This window comes from Odocoileus virginianus, chromosome 32 (assembly GCF_023699985.2).
Source record: "Odocoileus virginianus isolate 20LAN1187 ecotype Illinois chromosome 32, Ovbor_1.2, whole genome shotgun sequence".
Taxonomy (NCBI): domain Eukaryota; kingdom Metazoa; phylum Chordata; class Mammalia; order Artiodactyla; family Cervidae; genus Odocoileus; species Odocoileus virginianus.
Window position 1 is genome coordinate 6,220,803 of NC_069705.1, and position 22,149 is coordinate 6,242,951.

A 22,149-nucleotide genomic window follows, 5' to 3' on the forward strand; every position below is an offset into this window, starting at 1 on the left:
TTCCAATGAGTCAGCTCTTCACATCAGGTGGCCAAAGTATTGGAGTTTCAGCCTCAGCATCAGCCCTTCCAATGAATATTCAGGACTGATTTTCTTTAGGATGGACTGGTGGGATCTCCTTGCAGTTCAAGGGACTCTCAAGAGTCTTCTCCAACACTGCAGTTTAAAAGCATCAATTATTTGGTGCTCAGCTTTCTTTACAGTCCAACTCTGGCATCCATACATGACTACTGGAAAAACCACAGCTTTGCTGTCTTTAAAAAGGAGTAGACACAGATCACCCCCATTCCTTTCTCCCCGATTCATCTGTCAACACATCAGAACACGTTTCCAAGGGTCTGGAAGGAGCACAAGACACTGCCTGAGGGTAAAGGAAGAGTGACACCACAGTTATTCTGAAGATCAGATCACTGGCAAAATATTACGTTTGTTGGGTTTTTTAATTAAGACTTTATTCGTTCAGCTGTGCCAGGTCTTCCTTGCAGCATGCAAACTCTTAGTTGCAGCATGAAGGATCTAGTTCCCTGACCAGGGATCGAATCTGGGCCCCCTGCATTGGGAGCACAGAGTCTTAGCCATTGGATCACCAGGGAAATCCCAAGGCTTTACTTTTATAAAGCAGTTTAAGGTCCCTGCAAATCTGAGGGGCAGATACAGATTCCCCTGTACCGATCACATACGTAGCCATGCACAGCCTCCCTGTGGTCAGCATCGCCCACCAGATGGGATATTTGTTACAACTGATAAACCTACCTTGTCACCTCATAGTCGCCCAGAGTTCATAGTTCATACTGTGGTTCACTTTTGATATTATATTATACATCCTATGCTTTGGACAAATGTATAATGACATGAGTTCACCATTATGGTATCACTCAGGCTGTTTTCTGCCCTGAAAATCCTCTATGTTCTGCCTATTCATCCCTTCCCCTACCCTCCAATCCCTAGCAGCCACTGGTCTTTTCACTCTCTCCTTAGTTTTGCCTTCTCCAGAATATAAGATGGTTGGAATCAAATGGTAGGTCACCTCTTCCAACTAGCTTCTTTCACTTAGGAATATGCATTTTAAAGTTCCCTCCACATATTTTCATGTCTCTCTCTTTTTTTTTTTTTGGCCATGCCACACAGCATGTGGGATCTTAGTTCCTCAACCAGGGACTGAACCCAGGGCAGAGTCCTAAGTGCTGGACCACCAGGGGGTTCCTCTGTCTATGCCTTGAGAGCTCATTTCTTCTTAGCACTAAGCAACATCCCATCATCTGGATGTGCAACAGTGTATTCATCCACTCACCTGAAGGACATTTAATTGCTCCCAACTTTTGGCAATGCTGAATAAAGCTGCTATCAGAAACTCTGTGTAGGTGTTTTGGTGGATAAACCTCAGTTCCTTTGTGTAAATACCAAGAAACATGATTCCCAGATCCTATGGCAATAGGAGGTCGAGATTGTAAGACTTTGCCAAATGGTCTTCCAGGAAGCCCGTGGCTTGCTCTTACCACACTGGGGAAGGAATACCCCCGCCTGGGAGCATATTCAGGTCTTCACAGCAGCTGTTTCCCAGATAATGCTAATGATGTTTCATAGAGGATTACATCTTACAGCTTTAAGTGGTCCTTTCTCCAAAGAAATAAAGTTCTCCCGTAGCCTTGTATAATCACTGTGCATATGCTTCAACTACATGTCTTATTCCCAAGAAGCCCCACATGTGAAACATATATGATGCTCATAATACTTTCTATTTCAAAAAATGGAATAACTTTCACCGGAAGACATTTTTAAAAATGCATTTTAAAATGCACCCTTCCCCAAGTGACACCCGTGACACAAAGACAGGGCACTTTTAGAATGAGAGGTCAAGATAAAACCTGCTGCTCTGCAAGGAACTGGAAAAATGAAATTGCACAGTTATTTGGGAATCTGGCTCTCCAAGAACAAACAGCCAGCCTCTTTTTATTTTCCCCTCTCAATAAGGAAAGTGAATGCTCAGCTTTGAGGTATGCTCGGCTTTGAGGTAGGAGGTATGTTCTATTTGTTTTGGAGGAATTAATGTAAACTATCCACATTTGCATTGCTAAGATGAAATAGAAAAATAGGAATCAAGAGTTCACCAGTAAATAGACTGCTTACAATCAGAATTTTATAAAGCTCAGAAGTAACTGTTTTCCTAATATGTCAGACCAATATGGAGCCCTTTCCTTAAATTATGGGAGGAAAACAGTATTTTTGAGTTATTCTGGTCATCTTACTAGTTCAGCTGGATCCAGTGTAGTAGTGAAATAAACAGTGAAATAAATCACTTTCTGATCAGCAATTATGGTGGCCAAAAAATTCAAAGAATCAAGAAGCAAATCTCTTCAGCCAAGAATATGAGGTCCCACCTTCCCCTCTCGTTTGTGGAAAACTGTCTCTCTGCTCTGACACCACTTTAGTTACCACGTCAGCCTCTGGTTCTCTTCACTTCATTTTGAAAGCCTTTTTCCTTTCCTGTCAATGTGGTTTCCCACCATTCTCTTCAAACTGCTCTTAGAAGATGCAGGGTCCTGGGATTCTCGAAGATGCCACGTCACTGATGCCGGCCCCTCCTTCTGAAAGCTCCCTTCTCTCCTGGCTCAGTGAGTCCTCTTTGGGTTTCTCTGAGGACTTTTCCTGTGTGCTGTGCTGAGGCCTGGGTCCCAAGGCCCACGTTTCTTGGGTTTATTTCCTCATGCATTCCACACATAACTGTCAAGTGCCTTTTAAGTGCCTGGCAATGTCTTAAGGTTCTGACTTCAGCTCCATTTTCTCTCTCATCTCTGTAGCTTCTCCCTCTGCAATGTCAGCCTCCAGGCTTTATCCACCCTCTTCACCCTTTCCTTTTGGGCCACTGCTTTAATATACATTCTTTTTCTTGCCTAAATAATTTTATTAACTACCACTCATCCTACAGAAAGTATCTTTTCCCTGTCTTTCCTTCATTGACTTCTATTTAATATAAAATGTTTCAAAATTTTCCCAAATTTAGATAACTAGGAAGATAAGAAAAATGGATGATAAGCCCACACCCAAAGTCAACTGTTTCACCTTTACTGTGCTTTCTGCCAGAATTTTTGCAGGTATGTTTTGTTTTTTTTTTAAACAAGTTGAGAGGGTAGAAAAATTATTTCAACCTTCAAAAGTTACCAAAATGTGAAGAAGAAATCTTTCAAATATCTTTCTTGAAGCCAGCAAAATGCTGAAAAGAAACTTGACATAGGTATCTCACTCCCCCAAAATTAGAAAGAAAACCAAATAAAGATCAATCTCACTTCTAGAAATTATGCAGTAATAATAAATTAAACATGAGCAAATATAATACAGGAGAAAAAATTTAAATGGTAAATAAAACACTGAAAAAATAGCTAAATAGTAATAACTTTTGCATTAAAATGGCATGTTACTAGGACAAGGATAAATTTTAATCACTGCTTCAAATAATGCAAAATTTGACTTCTAATAAAATTAAAATTGTACTCCTAACTTAAAAGAAGTTTGAGCAAAAATAGGAACAAATCATATGCTCTTGACATATTAATTTCATTTCAGCATCATGCTTAATAGTCAAAACTGAGAAAAACTTCCCTTAATAAGGGAAACAATAAAAGAAATTTCAATTTACTCTTGTTTGCAAAATACCAGACAACACATTTAGAAAAGAGAAATATGAGGTATAAATACAAGAAATAAAGTAAACTTATGGCTATTTTCAGATGATTTGCTACTATCCACGGAAAACAAGATTATCAACTGAAGGAAAGTTCTAGAAACATAAGATCTTATTCAGTATTTTTTGCATAAATTTCACAAAAAAGACTACCGGTTTCATTCAGAGGAGCAATCTATGAAACAGTGCTTGTTGCCACTGCAAATAGAATTTGGGAGTGATTCTTCTTTTTATTTTGAAGCCATTTAAATAAACTGAATTTATCTGATCTTTGAAGATTGAGCAATTAACATATTAAAAAATGAAAAAAGCAAAATCCTACATTTGATAAAAAGCTTGGTAGGAAGCTAGTTACAAAACAACTAGACAAAAGACGACAGCTTTTTAATAAAAACAATAATATAGTGCATTTAAGGATACTATCTACAATAGCAAAAAGTCTACAGATAAATTTCAAATGACAATGCAGAGTGTAAAAAAGAAAATAACACTTTAACATTCTGTTGAGATTCATAAAGGTCATGAATTAATAGAAAAGCATATCTTAATATTGGATAGAAAAGTGTCAAAAATATAAAGAATGCTAATAATTGAATTCTAAATTTGATGGGATCCTAATGAAAACTACTGAGAAGTTTGGGGAGTAGCAGGGCTTTAAAAATACTGGGTGTGCGAGGAAACCAGATCTGAAAGAGACACGTGCATCGCAGCACTGTTTATAATAGCCAGGACATGGAAGCAACCTAGATGCCCATTAGCAGACGAATGGATAAGGAAGCTGTGGTACATATACACCATGGAATATTACTCAGTCATTAAAAAGAATTCATTTGAATCAGTTCTAATGAGATGGATGAAACTGGGGCCCATTATACAGAGTGAAGTAAGCCAGAAAGATAAAGACCAATATGGAATTTTAAAAGATGGTAATGCTAACCCTACATGCAAAACAGAAAAATAGACACAGATGTACAGAACAGACTTTTGGACTCTGTGGGAGAAGGCGAGGGTGGGATGTTCTGAGAGAATAGCATTGAAACAAGTATACTATCAAGGGTGAAACAGATCACCAGCCCAGGTTGGATGCATAAGACAAGTGTTCAGGGCTGGTGCACTGGGAAGACCCAGAGGGATGGGATGGAGAGGGAGGCAGGAGGGGGGATCAGGATGGGGAACACAAGTAAATCCATGGCTGATTCATGTCAATGTATGCAAAAACCACTACAATATTGTAAAGTAATTAGCCTCCAACTAATAAAAATAGATGAAAAAAAATAATAAAATAAAAAAAAAATAAAAAAAATAAAAATACTGGGTGTGCAAACTAGATGTTTGATGGGGGTTAATGTCTAAAAATATATATCATACAACTTAATAGCAAAAAACTATATATAGTTAACCTTTGAACAACATGGATTTGAACTGCACAGGTCCACTTACACTCAGATTCTTTCCAATAAATACTACTATAATACTACACAATCTATGGTTGGTTGAATCCAAGGATACACAACAGCAGATATGGAGTGCCAACTGTTAAGTTACACATGAATTTTCATCTGTGTAGGAGTCTGTGTCCTTAACCCTCTTGTTGTTTCAAGGGTCAACTGTCATCTGATTAAAAATTACACAAAAGATCTGAATAGACATTTTTCCAAAGAAGTCATACAAATGGCCAACAGGTATATAAAAAGGGCCCAACATCGCTAATCATAGAGAAATACAAAGCAAAACCACAGTGAGATATGAAGTCTCAACACCTGTTAGGGCAGATTTTATCTCTAGAGATAACACACGTTGGTCAAGATGCAGAAGGAAGGGAGCCCTTGTGCACTGTTGGTGGGAATGTTCATTGGTGTAGCCTATATGGAAAACAGTAGAGACACCACTCAAACAATTTAAAAGAAAGAAAAAGACCTACCATGTGATCCAGTAATCCCACATCCAGGTATATATCTGAAGGAAACAAAATCAGTACCTGAACAGATAGCTGAGCTCCCCTGTTCATTGAGGCGTTATTCAAATAACCAAGATAACTTAACAACCTAAGTATCTATTGATGGATGAATGGTTAAAGAAAATGTGAAATATACAAACAATGGAATATTATTCTGCCTTAAAAAGATCCTGCATTTGTAACAATATGAATGAACCTGGAGGGTATCATGCTAGGTGAAATAAACCAGAAGGAAAAAGACAAATACTACATAATTCCACTCATATGTGGGAGGGAAAAAAGGCTAACTCATAGAAATGGAAAATAAAGTGGTGGTTACCAGGGGCTAGGAGTGAGCGATATGGGAAGATATTGGTCAGAATCCTTTAAGTTGTTAAGATGATTAAATTCTGAGGGTCTAATGTACAACACAAGGACTATAGTCAATGATACTATATTGCAAACTTGAAATTTGCTAAGATGGTAAATCTTAAGCATTCTAACCACACAAAAAAATTAACAAAGAGAGAATTATGTGAGGTGACATGTATGTTACTTTTAACATGACTATGGTAAATAATTCAAAATGTATATTTGCATAGTACCATTACATTGTCCACTTTAAATATATGCAATTTTATTTATCAGTATACCTTTAAAAAACTAGAAAAAAGAAGAAATTTTTTTCAATTTTAAAAATAAAAATATAAATTACTCTGAAATTCAGCTGTAAAGAAATGAATACATTAGAATAGCTAAGAGAAATCAGAAAACATAGGAGTGATGATGAAATAATATATATGCAAAAATAGATAACTGAATCACTTTTGCTGTACACTAGAAACTAACACAACATTGTAAATCAACTATACTTCAATTTAAAAAAAGACAAGGGTAATGAGAAAAGACAAGCACCATCAGCATTTTAAAATCTTTAAAATCATAATATTTAAAATAGCATTACACAGGTGGAGGAGTGAACAGACACAGCAATGAAACAGAATCCAGAAATGGATACAAATGCATAGGGTGATTTTTTCAAGCAAAGACAGAATTTTTAGTTAATGGAGTAAAGATGAATTATTTAATAAAGGGTAATTGAAAATAGACTAATCATTGGAAAACTTAACTGGATCACTGCTCAATTCCTTACAACAAATTAATTCTAGAAAAATAAAAAATTTCAATTAAAAAAAATAAGACTTCAAAATATCTAGAAGAAAATTGGTGAATACCCAAAAGTCACATAGGCTGTTTGTTCTATTTAATTAAAAAAATACATTTTATCATTTTTTCAGGAAAAAATGACAGTAAACAAAGTCAAATGACAAATGAAGAGTCAGTGTCTTTAAAATATATTCAACAGAGTACTAGCTCTAAAGATCTATTTGACAAAGTGTCATTTCAATAGAAAAAAATGTTATCTTTGTTTTAACTTTCATTCTGTAATTATGAGTGAAGTTGAACTTCCTTCCATGTGTTTACTGGCCATTTACATTTTTGACCTACTCTGATAATTGCCCACTTTATGCCGTATATTTTTATTGCTCTGCAGGAGCTCTTTGATTGTCAACAGTATTATTGGTCTGCTAGATTTAATTGCTTATCTTTCTGTACCAGCATATAAAAGTACAGAATTGTAAATTCTATCAAATCTACAATCTCTTTCCTCATGGATTCTAGATTTCATACCTGTTTTAAAAGGCATCTCTTCCTATCCAAGTTAACAATATAATATTATAGCAGATGTGTGATATACATGCAATAAATTTATGTGTCTTATGATGTGGGAGGGTCTATGTTTATTTTCTTTGCAAAAAGCCAAGCATCCTAACACAATTTACTGAATTATCTGCTCTTTCTTCACTTCAGGCAAACTTTTGATATATTCAGTTGCTACACATCCTTAGATCTGTGTAGGACTCTTAATTCTATTGCATGAAATTATTTGTATTCATGCCATCATTATAAACACCAAATTACAATAACTTTTTGTTTTCTGTATTGTCGCAGAGGATGAGTGCAATATGCATTCTTATTTTTCAAAATATTCTTGTCTATTTTCACCCAGGTTATTGGATTTTTTTTTCCTGTTGTTTGTTTGGTTTTTGCAAATAAATATTTGAATCAGTTTCACAGATTCTCCCAAAATTCCACTGGGATGTCATCAGATTTAAGAGTTTAATTGAGAAGACTGACACTGCGCCAACATGGTCTTCCTAACTAGAAGCATCACTTGCCTACACATTTATTCAGATCTTCTTTTAAATCTTTCTGTAATGTTTTATAGCATTTTTTTCCCAGAAAGGTTTTGTATCTTAATTTAATTTATACATATTTGGTGCTTTTGTGGTCAACCAACGGGCTAATTTTCATTTCATTTCCTGAGCGTTTATTCCAAGCATAGAAGGAAGCCTATGATTTTGTATATTTAGATTATGCCCCTTTAGGGAATTGTCTAGTTTTAAATAAATTATCCTACCAATATCTTGTATCCAGTGCGTGGGTGCCTATTAGTCGCTTCAGTCGTGTCCAGCCCTTTGTGATCCCACAGACTGCAGCCTGCCAGCCTCCTCTGTCCAAGGGGTTTTTCAGACAAGAATACTAGAGAGAGTTACCATGCCCTTCTCCAGGGGATCTTCTCAACCCAGGGATCAAACCCACGCCTCTAGTGTCTCCTCCATTGCAGGCAGATTCTTTACTGCTTAGTCACCAGGGAAGCCCCTTGTATTCAGTTTATTACAACAATTAACCATGTATATTGATCTTTCTGCAATATTTCTGTGTCTTCACAGATAATGTCTGACTTGCCGTTGTGTCAGTAGCACACAGAGCTGTTAAATAAATATTGGTTTAATGGGTAGTGCTTCCTGAATGTACATGCCAATCCTGTCCATAAGCTGCAGACTGAATTTCCAACAGTGTGCTGAACATCTTCATACTGGTTTTCTTCTGGCACCTCACATTCAATGACTGTCACTAAACATCTCAACATCCTCTTTTCTTCTCTCTTCCTACCTCCTCTCTCACATTCAATCCTTTACTACAGCTTAAAAGTTCTACTTCTGGACTTTCCTGGTGGCTCAGTGATAAAGAATCCACCTGCCCGTGCAGGAGACACAGGTTCGAACCCTGGTCCGGGAAGATCCCACACGCCACGGAGCAGTTAAGCCCACAAGCCACAACTACAGAGCCTGTGCTCTAGAGCCCGGGACTCGAAACTGCAGAGCCCACGTGCTGCATTGACTGAAACCCTTGCATCCTAGAGCCCACGTTCCGCTGAGACGCCCAAGCACCACAACTCAAGAGTGGCCCCTGCTTGCCGCAACTAGAGAAAGGCCTGAGCAGCAACGAAGACCCTGCACAGCCAAAAGTAAATTATAAAAAAAAGCTCCACTGTTGCAGTGTTTTCACCTCTTTTTCATATAAAAGAAACAAGTCCTCCTCCTATTTGAAAACCTTCCGTGGTCAGTTCCCCACTGCCTAAACAAAACCTAAACTCAGGATGGAATCCGAGACCCTCCCCAGGCTGGTTCCATCTACTTTCCAATTCCACCCATGTTCACTCTGACTGCCGATAAGCGGAGACTGAGATGGGGACTCAGATGGATTGGGGAGCTAGTGCTCCCAGGAAAAAGGAATGAAGGGAAGCAGGAAGGGGAAGAAAAGGAACTAAGCTCGGACGTGGCCCCACCTGCAGTCTGTGTCAGCAGGGTCCCTAGGCTGCTCCCGACCAGAAAACTTAGTTGGTCCCCCTGAGAGGGGCTTACTCTCCTGTAGCCCGTGCCAGTCAGGCACATGAGCCGAAGATGCAGCAGAGGCAGCAGGTGAGCTCTGCTGAGGTGGGTTCCATTCACCGGACGGTGATTCTCTGAACAAGGGCAGACCTGTGGCCTCATTAGAGCTGGGAGAGGGGTAACCTGCTGGCAGGGATGTGTGGGATGTGCAACAGCATCTCTGGCCAGCTTGAAACTTGTGTCCTCTGGTCACCCTGAGCTCCAGCCACTCAAAAACACTCATGCTTCTTAATATGTCCAGCACCTCCATCACTCCATACCTTTTCCTGGAACAACCCTCCTACCTCGTCCAACTATCAAAGACCTACTCAGATTGCAACATATTCCAAACCCTTTCTCATCTGTGATAATCTCGTGTCTCCTCTCACTTCATTAGCCTTGTGTCTTCCTTGGGAGTTTCTTCGTACCTCTCTTGTAGCATTTATTTGTGTGCATTTTTAATATAGTTTAATATTCACAATTTTTTTTCCTCCAAATCAATGTAGAAGTCATCCATTTTATCTGCTCTCATTTTATTCTCCTGCTTGTAACAAATAATTAGAAGCATCTGCTTCCTCACATTTTATAAACACCTTTGTTGTGAAAACAGTCAAAGCCATCTTTTTTTTTTTTTTGTAAATACCTAGCATGAAACCAAAGAAATACTGAATTGAGTTGAATCCAGAATAATATAAAAATAAATAAATAAAAAGCAACCTTTTTTCTTTGTGCCCCATCTGGCATGGAAATAAAGAGACTTGTTTGCAGCCTTTCTTTTCATTCTGTTCCTCTCCTCTGTTTTATGATTCTACTAAACCTTCACTATAAACATTTTATTCACTGTCTAGATGTTTTTATGTACTGACAAATATCATAAGGCAATTGACTACCTTCTATTATAAGTCAATCTTTTATATCTTTTAATGGTGATAATTGAGAAATCAAAGGTTTTGTGCTCTGTTTTTAGAGTTTCACCATCAATTTCCTTTATTATGTTGAGATCACTTTATCACTGGGAAAAATATGTGGTCCAAAACATTGTTTGAAAAGCATTATCTTTTCAAGGACTTCTTATATTAGGCATTTGACACTGGCTTTTGATACAGATACAGACTTGAATCCTCATGTTAAAAGTAGACTCATTTACTAGAGACAATCGATGCCATTGTTTCCAACATGCTCATTCTATAGTCAGGGAAATTGAGATTCAGAGGTCATTATCAAGTTTCACAATTGCTTAAAATCCTTTAATAACTTTCCAAGGTCATAGGATAAAGTGAAGACGTCTCAATATGGCATGCAAGGCCCTCCATGACTTGGTCTCTGATTAATCACGCAGTATAACTCCAGCAAAAAAAAAAAAAAGAAAGAAACTTATATTCTGCCAAACTCAGTGTGTGCTCTGAGCCTCTCCCTGAGTCTTTAAAATATCCTGTTTCCAGTATCTTGAAACACACGTCAGCACTCTCACTCCTATCCCATCAACCAGTTAGCTCCTACTGATCCTTCAGCTCTTCAGCAAAATATGACTTCCTCTGTGCAGTCTTCCCAGACACCCCTGGATGGTTTTAGGTGACCCTTCCTCTTCAGAAGCTCAATATACTCTCAACTTATACTTATGATGCTGAACTGTAATGTCTACTTCCTGGTCTATGACTCATCTCTGTGCCTCCCTCACCCAACGTTATCCATCCTCCTTACTGTGTTCTATCTATTTATTTATTTATTTAATGCTCATTTTACTCTATTTTTCCCCTCTTTTGATCAAACCAAAAGGCATGTGTGATCTCAGTTCCCCGACTGGGGATTAAATCCACTACCTCTGTACTGGAAGCATGGAATCTTAACTGGACCTCCAGGGGTGCTTCTATTATTTCTTTCATAACATTTATTACCTTCTAACAACCCATCTCTAGTCTTTCCGATTCTATTGTTTTCGTCTATGCACAAAGACTTGGGTTTGCAGGACAGGGTATTGGAGAAGAGGTAGCTATGCAGAGGAGGAGCTCCATGAGGTTCCAGAAGGAGAAGCGGATGACAGAGGATGAGATTGTTGGATGTCATCACTGAGTCGATGGACATGAGCTTGAGCAAGCTCCTGGAGTTGGTGATGGACAAGGAGGCCTGGCGTGCTGCGGTCCACGGGGTCGCAAAGAGTCGGACACGACTGAGCGACTGCATACACCATCGAGTTACTCGGTGTTCACTGCTGGTCATGACAGAGTAACTCATATTGCATTAGCACTACTGACATAAACAGCTGCAAAACTGGAAGAAAATATTACACAAATATATTCAGATATTAGACAACAGGCAGCACTGGGTTATAGTCCCTGGGAGAAGAAGAATTCCAAAGCAGGCCCCATAATAGCCCTGGCTTTCTGCATGGAGTCACTGTCCAGACTGCAGTGCAAATGGGGTGCAGCCCAAGCAGAACTTGGGGATCTTGCTGACCTAAGGAGAGAGATTAGACATCAGGGCTGCTGAGGGGACTTGGGTTTGCAGGACACACAGTACTAGAGAAGAGGGAGCTATGCAGAGAAGGACCTTCCTGGCATTTCCAGCAGTCATAAACTGAATATCAGGCTGTGCATGTGAGGACAAGACTCCAGAAAGCTCAGAAGAGAGACGTGTGAGGGTGATGAGCTGAACACAGCTCCTGGAGCAGCACAGCGCTGGGAGTCGCGGGGCCTCCGGCCAGCAAGTGCCCCCGGGAGGATGTCAGCCAGGCAGGCACACCTGCATACAGGTTTGCAGAAGAAAAGGAAGAATGAGGACAAAACATTTTTTTAGAAAAAACAATGGCTAAGAAAAAATTGTTGCTGTTGTTTAGTTGCTAAGTCATATCTGACTCTTTTGTGACCCCATGGCCTGTAGCCTGCCAGGCTGCTCTGTCTGGGATTTCCCAGGCAAGAATACTGCAGTGGGCTGCCATTTGCTTCTCCAGGGCATCTTTCCCACCCAGAGATCAAACTTGAGTCTCCTGCATTGGTAGGAGGATTCTTTACTGCTGAGCTACCTGGAAAGAGAAGAACAAAAAAACCCACAAAGCTACCAATACAAAAACCTCAGCTAATCCTAAGCAATATTTTTAAAAATAAGAAGAAACAAAGAAGAATAAAGACTACATCCAGGCATATTCTACTCCAATGTTCAAACCAATGCAAAAGGAAAATTCTTTAAAGGTAGCCAGAAGGAGGGACAAAGACATATTTCAAACAGAAACAATGCAAGGCAGAAGACAATGCGACAACATTGATAAAGTGCTGAAAAGAAAAACCTGTCACCCCTGAATTATCCAGTGGCTCAGACAGTAAAGAATCTGCCAGCAATGTGGGAGACATGGGTTCAATTCCTGGGTTGAGAAGATCCCCTGGAGAAGAACATGGCAACCCACTCCAGTCTTCTTGCCTGGAGAATTCCATGGGCAGAGGGACCTGGCGAGTTACAGTCCATGGGGTCGCAAAGATTCAGACATGACTGAGCAACTCATACTTTCACTTGCTCACCGGAAACAGTGCAAGGCAGAAGACAATGCAACATCGATAAAATGCTGAAAGGAGAAGGCTGTCACCTGTGAATTATCTATCTAGAAAAATAGCCCTCCCAAATGAAAGCAGAATAAAAATATTTCAAGATGAACAGACGCTGAGAGAATTTACTACCATCAAATCTGTTCGACAAGAAATGTTACAAGAAGATTTTTCAGGCTGTAGGAAAGTGATGGTGCAGAAACTCAGCTCTGCAGAAAGGAACGAAGAGCACTGGAGACTGTGACTATGATGGCGGGGGGAGGAGGCCCCAGAGGAGCAGAGCCTAGGATGTGAACTCAGCGGCTGAGTGAAAGACAGCATCCAGGACAAGAAAAGGACTGTTTCCAAGACTGGACAGGAGAAGTAATAGACAAACTGGGAACTTTTGTTGTACCAAAATCAAGGACATGGTCAAAGAAAGATGGGGACATGTCAAAAGGAAAAGCCAACTAGAAAGTCAACAAAATAATTCCTAGAGGCAAAATGAATCATGGCAAGCATTAATTGTATCCTGTTGATTAAAATGTGAAGCCATGAGTCCATACTGATATAAAGAAAAGAACAAATGAATTCAGTTTATGAAGAGCTGGAGATCTGCTTAATGCCAAAGTACACCCTTGTAAGATGTCTGTGAATCATGAAGGAGAGAAAGTATAACTTCACTTAGCCTACAGACATCATCATAATCAGGTAACCAATGCAAATGTCACCAGTAAGGGACAAACTGAAACTGTGTGCCACTTGATATAATACAGTCAGCACATAGCATCAGCTCTTTGGTATTCTTGCCTAAGATGCATAATCTGAACCATAAGAGAAAACATAAGGGGAAAAAAATCAAATAGCAAGTCTACAAAATAAACATAATGACCTTTCCTCTTCAAAAGTGTCAAGGTTACAGAAATCAAGGAAAGACATAAAAACTAAAGAAAACATATGATACTGAAGGGAAACTTTTGCTCTATATGGAGGATATTATTGGAACAACTAGGAAAACTTGATTGAGGTTTGAAGATTAAGTGGCAGTAATAAATCAATGTTAACTTCCTGATTCTGATGGTGGTATTATAAGTGTGTAGGAGGATGTCCTGGTTTGTAGGAAATGTGCAATAATGGAAAGTATGATTGTACTAAACCCTCCTAAAGGTAGAGATTCTCATTCAAGATAAAAAACCAAGATCCTGCTATAACCTATGTACTAGAAACACACTTTAAATATAAATAATGCTTTCAAATATAATGTTCATTGTTTGCTTTCCCCCAGTAGTTTGTGAAGCTCATGAAGACAGGGATTTGGCACACAGCAGTCACTTAAAAAACAACAACAAAAAAAGCTTGTCGTATGAATAATTAGGTACTCCTCTTAGACTGTACACTTGAGGACACAGCCCATGTTTCTGGAATCACTGTTTCTCCATGGCCTGGCAAACAGAAAGCCTTCAATAAACACTGGTGGAATTGTAATTGAAAGTGAGGTCCTGCTGCTTGCTGCTCAGAAGCCAGTAAAGAGGTAAAGTTGGTGGAAAGGAGAGTTTGCTTTATTTCGGAGGCAATAACCTGGGGCAGAGAGGGGACTCTAGTCCAAAGGCTGACTCCTCCCACCCCCGCTGCCCCCAGCCACTGACAATCAGGGGACAAGAGCTTTTATAGATGGGGTGGGGGGGGAGGGTACTGCCCACAGCAGCCATGCAGTCAACTCTGACAGTCATCTTGAAACTGGTCATGTGATGGTCTGACCAGCATCATCATGGTTGTTTCAAGTTCAGCTAGTCTTTAGTTCCAAAGCTGACGTGCTCCCATTTCTTGGAGGCCAGCTATTGAAATTGAGGCAGCTTCTGTCATGGCTACAGCCTGGTCATTATGCAGTTAACATCCTCCATCTGGTAGGGGTTTCAACATCTACAAGACAGCTCAAAGGATATGGCTCAGGATAATTTCCATAGCCCTTGAGAAGGGACTAAAAGTCCCTGACTTTGCTTAATCACTGAACTATTATTATTTAGTGTTGTTGGAGAGTTTTCCTTTGCTTCTGCCTTTTCTCACTTCTTTGGTTAAGCTCATGGTTCAGCAAATTTTTTTCCATGACAAAACCCAGGCTGAGAACGTGGAGGGAAGGACTCTATGGCCCTGCCCTGTTTTAATCCCCACTTTTCTTTGATACTCCTCAATCTCGAAGAGGGACAGGTACAGAACAAGAGAGGGAATAAAGTTTTGCATAAAGGTTAGTAATGAACTTGGCAGAGAACTTGGCTTTTGTTCCATTGCTGTTTCAATTTTCCCCAGTTATTTGAGAGAATGGTGCTTGTGTGATGACTGCTGGCTACTTTCTGCAGAAGCGGGGCACAGTCCTGCCTAACTAGGGAATGGACACAGAGTTGGAAATATTCTCAAGTTCCAAGCTTACCATCAATATTTTATATTATGAAAATATTATCTCTCTCTGATTACTTTGTCATATTTGATTGACCTGGACAAATATTTGAAAACTAGTAGACATACTGCAGTGAGAATAATAATCAAAATGTGTCTTTATACTATTCTCTGAATGTGTTCCCCCCCCCCCCCATAATGGTCAAAGCAGGTGTACAATGTTTGTTTAATAGGCCACAAACAGGCTATCTTTGTTATCTTAAAATTCAAATTAAATCATATATATGCCAGAACAACTTCCCCATGTGAACATTTCTTCCATCATTTCCCCCTTTTAAACACAAATCTTTCCATAGAAACCATTGATAATATATTTTTCCAGTGTTGCCAGAGCGGCTTGTTGCCTACTCTGGGTTCACTGATGTCCCTTGGTGCTAGGCTTACTATTTGTTTATACATTGTTATCCACATTGGGGGAAAACTAATCAGACATAGCAAACAAGTACAATGGTATGCTGATGGGGAAACATTTGTATAGGCTATTCACTTTATCACTTAACACCCAAACGTCACATAAGCATTGTACATGTGCTTTTAGCAGTAAACTTAAAGCCAGTAGTGATACATAAGTCATTATATTCTGTGATAACTTCACTAGACATTTTTTTCCATCTGAACACTGGAGTCAAAAATAGTTCAAAGCAAAACAATAGATTTCCATTAGAAATTTTTTAAATTTTTTAACCAGTTCAGCAGTATGACTTGAAAGTTCTCAGATGTTTTCCATGTAATTTAACATACCAAATAATCCTAGTTACTTTCATATTTCTTCCAAGATGCCTAAGGGCCGTCTGAAATACTCAGAGTTAGCTAGAGAGAGAAACTTACAATCTGTTATCAAAAGCAGCTTAATATACCAGGAAAATTTTATTCTGTTGACAGGGAGAAATAAAACCAAACTCCAGTCTTGTACCAGCTTACTATTAATAACAAAGTTCATTTACCTAATTAAATCCAATCTAATTTTAATCACTCCTGACAACATACAAAATTTTTTTCCTCAAAGTTCCCTTTACTTTCACAGACTTTTTATCACTTTCTGGATATTACTTTGTTTCTTATCTTCCCCCAAACACAAGCAACCAGCTCTAGGATAAAATTATTCCTTTTTCCTCAATAAAAACATCTCCACTCTTTTTTACCTCTCTTGTCAACAAAACATATCCCATTTGCTTTACATACTGAAATGTTTCCCTTATATTCTAGTAGTTTTAATTACATATCACAATACTTGTCCTTTAAAAGACCTTAATAAGCGTTAACTGACAAAGGATTAACCTCCAAAATATACAAACATCTCATACAGTTCAATATTAAGAGAACGAACACCCAATCAAAAAATGGGCAGAAGACCTAAACAGACATTTCTCAAGAAACATACAGAGATGGCCAATAAACACATGAAAAGATGCTCAGCATCACTCATTATTAGAGAAACGCAAATCATAACTACAGTGAGGTACCACCTCACACCAATCAGAACGGCCATCATCAAAAAACTAAATGCTGGAGAGGATGTGAAGGAAAGGGAATCCTCTTGCAATTGTTGGTAGGAATGAAAATTGGTACTGTCAGCATGGAGAACACCATGGAGACTCCTTAACAAAGTTGGGCTAAAACCACCATGTTGTTGTTTCATCGCCAAGTCGTATCTCTTTGCAACCCCATGGACTGCAGCACGCCAGGCCTCCCTGCCCCTCACCATCTTTTTCTCAGAGTATATCTGCATCAGTGGGATTTCTGGGTCATATGGCAGTTGTTGGTGTTTTTTGTACAGGTTTTTTTGTACAGGTTTTTTTTTTTTTGAACTGTATAAAAAAATAACTAGCATATGGCACAGGAATCCCACTAATGAGGATGTACTCTGAGAAAACCACAATTCAAAAAGGCACATGCACCTCAATGTTTATAGCAGCACTATTTACAACAGCCAGGACGTGGAAGCAATCTAGATGTCCATCAATAGATGAATGGATAAAGAAGAAGTGGTACCTATATACAATGGAATATTACCCAGCCATAAAAAGGAACAAACGAGTCCGTTGTAATGAGGTGGATGAACGTAGAGCCTGTTATACAGAGTGAAGTAAGTCGGAAAGAGAAAAACAAATATTATATATTAATGTATATGTATGGAATCCAGAAAAATGGTACTGATGAACCTATCTGCAGGGAAGGAATGGCGATGCAGACATAGAACATGGACTTGTGGAATGACCTGTGGACATAGTAGGGTAAGGAAGGCGAGAGGAGGGCAACTGAGAAATTAGCGCTGACACATATACACCATCACGGGAAAACAGATAGCTAGTGGGCAGCTGCTGGATGGCACAGAGGCCCTGCCTGCTGCTCTCTGATGGCTTAGAGGGGGGCACGAAGGTCGGAGGGAAGTTCAAGAGGGAGGGGACACACACTATCATGGCTGAGTTGCATTGTTGTATAGCAGAAACCAACACAACATTGTAAAGCAATTATCGTCCAATTAAAAATAAATAAATAAAAATATATTAAAAAGTAAAAGTCCTTAACAAAACCAAGAAACAAGTAATTGCACTGTTATACCAGTATTTTCTGACCAGCAAACTTAAGAACACACTCCATAACCTCTAAAAATATACATTCCTCTCATAGCACAGTTTCTCTTTAATGGGTACAAGATGCATGTAAACCCAGACACTTTTTAAACGTCTACTAATTAACTCAAAGCTGAAGTCTCAGGCAAAGTGGTCTGTGTTTCTGTTTTAAGGACATGATAAGAGTTAACTCCAAGCTTTCTCATAGGCATATTTTTGTTCTCTTGGGGTCAAAATTCAGAAAGTAGTTTTTTATCAAGTTAGCTTTCTCCAAATATATATGCAAAAAGATCTAGTTTTGGAATTTCAAGAGTTTCATCTTAACCAATTTTCTCTGGAGAATACTGTTGCCATACATTGTTTAAAAAAAATCTTTTTTCTGTAGTCATAATTGCATAACTCTGCATTTAGTTGGGTATATTTTTCCCTCTCTCTTTTGCCTTTTGCTTCTCTTCTTTTCTCAGCTATTTGTAAGCCCCCCTCAGACAACCATGTTGCCTTCTGTCATTTCTTTTTCTTGGGGGTGGTTTTGGTCAACGCCTGTATAGTGTTACAAGCCTCTGTCCATAGTTCTTCAGGCACTCTCTCTACTATATCTAATCCTTTGAATCTATTTGTCACCTCCACTGTATAATCATAAGGGATTTGATTTAGGTCATACTAGAGTGGGTAGCCTATCCCTTCTCTAGGGGATCTTACCAAGCCAGGAATTGAACTTGGGTCTTCTGCATTCCAGGCAGATTCTTTACCAACTGAGCTATCAGGGAAGCCTCATACCTGAAAGGCCTAGTGGTTTTCCCTATTTTCTTCCATTTTGCAATAAGGAGCTGATAATCTGAGCTACAGTCAGCTCCAGGTCTTGTTTTTGCTGACTGTAGACAGCTTCTCCATCTTCAGTAGCAAAGAATATAATCAATCTGATTTCGGTATTGACTATCTAGTGATGTTCATATGTAGCATCATCTCCTGTATTGTTGGAAAAGGGTGTTTGCTGTGACCAGTATGTTCTCTTGGTAAAATTGTTAGCCTTTCCTCTGCTTCATTTAGCATTCCAAGGCCAAATTTGCCTGTTACTCCAAGTATCTCTTGACTTCCTACTTTGACATTCCAATCCCCTTTGATGAGAAAGGAGATTATGCTCAAAATCCTTCAAGCTAGGCTTCATCAGTACATGAACCAAGAACCTGTGGATGTACAAACTAGATTTAGAAAAAGCAGAGGAACCAGAGATCAAATTGCCAATATCTTTTGGATCATAGAAAAAGCAAGGGAATTAATTCTGCTTCATCGATTACGCTAAAGCCTTTGACTGTGTGGATCAAACAATCTGTGGAAAAGTCTTACCAGACCACTTTACCTATTTCTGAGATGGCTGTATGCAGGACAAGAAGCAACAGTTGGAACGGGACATGGAAAAATTGATTGGTTCAAAATTGGGAAAAGAAGTACATCAAGGCTATATATTGTCATCCTGCTCATTTAACTTATATGCAGAGCACATCATACCAGGCTGGATGAGTCACAAGTTGAATCAAGACTGCTGAAAGAAACAGTCACAACCTCATGGCATCTGGTCCCATCACATTATGGCAAATAGAAGGGAAAAAGTGACATATTATTTTCCTGGGCTTCAAAATCACTGCGGATGGTGACTGGCCATGAAATTAAAAGAGGCTAGCTTCTTGGAAGAAAAACTATGACAAACCTAGGCAGCATATTGAAAAGCAGACACATCACTTTGGCAACAAAGATCCGTCTAGTCAAAGCTGTAGTTTTTCCAGTAGTCATGTATGGATGTGAGAGTTGGACTATAAAGAAGGCTGAGCGCTGAAGAATTTATACTTCTCTAACTGTGGTGTTGGAGAAGACTCCTGAGAGTCTGTTGGACCACAAGGGAATGAAATCAGTCAATCCTAAAGGAAATCCAGTCCTGAATATTCATTGGAAGGACTGTTACTGAAGCTGAAGCTCCAATACTTTGGCCACCTGATGCAAAGAGCTGACTCATTAGAGAAGACCCTGATGCTGGGAAAGATTGAAGGCGGGAGGAGAAGGGGACAACAGGGGATGATGTGGCTGGATGGCATCAACAACTCAATGGACATGGGTTTGAGCAAACTCTGGCAGTTGGTGAAGGACAGGGAAACCTGGCGGGCAGCAGTCCATGGGGTCACAAAGAGTCAGACACAACTTAGTGACTGAACAACAACAACTTGCATAACTAAAATTTTTCTAATGAACTGAACCTGAATTTCCCATTTTACAAAAGACAACAAAGTTACCAACCCTACAAATGGAATAGACGCTCACAGAAGGCAAAACTGCCATAAATCCCCCAAGAGGGTGACTGACGGTTCTAAGCCAACATGTCCCAACACAAATGGTCCTCGAAGTCAGAGACACATCAGAACCAACAAACAAAAACGCCCAAACAGCACCTGTGCCCCAAAGAGAAGTTTGCCAGCGTGCACACCGGAGGACTTACTGGGTCTCGGTCTCCTCAGCTCGTCCAAAGGCAGGTCTCCATTCCACCAAGGAAAAGCGTCAGCGGGCAGCCAACGCCACGCAGGGGAGAAACGGGGATGATCCCTGAGACAAGCGGTTGAGGCAGCTGCTCGGAACATGCCCCCCAGTCCCCCGCTCAGGGCGAGCGAGCCAGCGGCGTGGGGACCCTCACAGCACCCCGGCCAGCGGGTTAACGGCCGCGGCTCTGCTGTGGGGGTGGGGTGGGGGAGTCAGGAGCCAGGTATCGCGAGAGTGCAGCAGCCTCACGCCGGGCACCCACAGCCGCGTCACGGAACGCGGGAGTCCGTCTGCCTGTGGTTTTGAGGCCAATACAGAGGCAAGGTTGGTGGAAAGGGAAGTCTGTTCCGTTTCAGAGGCCAGCAACCAGAGAGTGGGGGGGCCTCCTATCCAAAGGCTCACCCCCCCCCCCCCAACAATCAGGGGACAAGAGCTTTTCTAGATGGAGGAGGGGGCTACATGCAGAAACAGCACAGTCGGCGCTTACAGTCATCTCGCTATTGGTCACGTGGTGGTCTAATCAATATTATCTCGATTTTAGGTGCAACATGCGGGATCTTAGTTCACCGACCAGAGATTGAGCCCAGGCCCCTTACCCTGGAAGCATGGAGTCTTAACCACTGGACCACGAGGAAAGTCCCAAGTGTTGTTTAAGTACAGTTAGTCTTTAGTTTCTACTCGTTCCCATTTCCTTGAGGCCAGTTCTCAGAATTGTGGCAGCGCATGTCATGGCTACAGTCTGGCCATCATGCAGTTAAGTTCTTCCACCTGCTGCGGTTTCAGCATCTCTCAGACAGCTCACAGGACATGGCTCAGAATATTATCTGCAGCCCTTGAAAAGGAACTGAAGGTCTGACTATGCTCAATGAGCACATGATTATTATTTGGTGTCCTTTGACTGTTTCCCTTTGTTTTTACTTTTTCTCACTTCTCCGATTAAACTTATTCTTTGGCTAAAATTTTTCTACAGACAAAAGGCAGGCTGAGGACATGGAGGGGAAGAACCGTAGGGTCCTGCTCCATCTCACAATGAATACACAAATTAAGAACTAAGTCATCTGCCTCGATGCTATGGAATAAGGCTAAATTCACATGGAATTTCTTGCCATTAAAAATAAATAAATTAATTAATTAACTTAAGCCATTATTTATTAAAAATTGTAAGGCTCCTGAACCATAAAGACATACATTTACTAAGTTATCTATTATCTACTGCCACCTCTTAAGAAAAAAAAAAAATCCTATAAATGGAAACATTTTACCAAGGTTTTTATTTCTGCTGGAGTAGATATCCCAGGTATTCATTACCAGATGGTCATGATAATGGCTGTGAAATTTCATTACCACTAAAAGTGCTGGGCCCAGCAAAACCTTGCTCACAGAGGTTTTAGGTTTCTTATACGATATACTGATAACATGAATTAAAATATCTTCTTTTATTTTTGCCCTGATTTTATTCTTGCCTGGACTTTCATGCATGAGAAAAAAGGATTCACTTTCCCACTGCAAACCAATATATATTACACCATTTTCCTTCCATAGAAAATGCAACTGGTTTTAAAAACCAAAATAGGAAATAATCTCAATTTCTTTAATTAAAAAAAAACCTTCAGCTGACTCCGTATTGTCACTACAAAGCTAATATTTGACTCAAAAATGCCTCAACGTATTCATATTTATTCATCTTTTCTTTCTGGTA

General features: G+C 39.7%; 1 protein-coding gene and 1 long non-coding RNA gene across 3 annotated transcripts in view; one reads left to right on the forward strand and one right to left on the reverse strand.

The window, feature by feature from the left end:
- RARB (retinoic acid receptor beta) overlaps positions 1-20,625 on the reverse strand; it is a 1,138,330-nt gene extending 1,117,705 nt beyond the window's left edge. For both annotated transcript variants that reach the window (XM_070459826.1, XM_070459825.1), the window contains exon 1: positions 20,413-20,625. The gene's annotated coding sequence lies outside the window, so the exon portion shown is untranslated. The remainder of the gene's footprint in view (positions 1-20,412) is intronic.
- Positions 20,626-20,709: 84 nt separating this feature from the next.
- Positions 20,710-21,300, forward strand: LOC139032569 (uncharacterized). The gene is made up of 2 exons (XR_011485098.1): positions 20,710-20,774; positions 20,992-21,300. It is a non-coding gene; the product is annotated as an uncharacterized lncRNA (long non-coding RNA).
- Positions 21,301-22,149: the final 849 nt, after the last annotated feature.